Genomic DNA, 820 nt, shown 5'->3' with positions numbered 1-820 from the left:
AGCCGTTTCTATTATTAGTAATGTTATTGGTATCGTTTTGCGACCGATGTTGTCAATAAGCTTTTCCTATAAACTCGTGCAATATCTAATTCCTTTACACCGAATCCTGAAATACATACGGCTTCCCGAGCATGCAGCCATCGCTAGAATCCTTGCATTCGCTCTCCGTCATGAGCCCAGCGCCCATGTCGGCTTCAGATAAACTATGCCATTTCCACAGTCACAAGTGGGGCTGACAAATCATGATAACACTATTTCGCTTCTGAATACAAATCAATTAGAATAGTGAAGTTACCCCTTTCGGCCTTTCCGTATTCTTTCGTTCACACTCGTAGCATGAACGAACGATTTCAGTTCCGTAAGACAACAAAAGATATATATGAATGTTACGTATATTTCAATATGTTGATAAATAAAGCTTGAATAGCGCAGTGGAAATTGTATTACCAAATGTAACCTGTTTAATCAACATCAAAGGTTTTTATAATGTTTCTGTTATGAAAAACAGAAAAACAGTGCAATCGGGAAATGTTTGTTGCATGTGGCAAACCATGCAACATAAACGGTAGGACTAGGAAATGGGTATATTATTACCGAAACCGTAGTTTAACGCAGAATTAGTCTCTCTATTTAAATGCTTCAAATTCCAACAGGATAAACGGTCAAATGGAAAACTTTATTGGAATACATGAGCGCGGGAATATATCTATTTTCATTCTTTTTACTTCCACAAAAAATAAATGTTTTCCATGTTTTTGATGGTGAAATGAAACACGGTTTGGTTTGTTTCACACAAGGTAAACGTAATGGACATAACAAG

At 36.7% G+C, this 820-nt stretch overlaps 1 protein-coding gene across 1 annotated transcript in view; it reads left to right on the top strand.

Annotated features, from left to right (window-relative positions):
• The window catches only part of LOC119594629 (neprilysin-2-like), a 37,634-nt gene that overhangs the window by 9,506 nt on the left and 27,308 nt on the right, over positions 1-820 (top strand). The gene's annotated exons all lie outside the window — the stretch shown is intronic.

The sequence above is a fragment of the Penaeus monodon genome, chromosome 34 (genome assembly GCF_015228065.2).
Source record: "Penaeus monodon isolate SGIC_2016 chromosome 34, NSTDA_Pmon_1, whole genome shotgun sequence".
Lineage (NCBI taxonomy): Eukaryota > Metazoa > Arthropoda > Malacostraca > Decapoda > Penaeidae > Penaeus > Penaeus monodon.
Note: the sequence above shows the minus strand (reverse complement) of the source record. Positions and strands in the feature narration are given on the sequence as shown.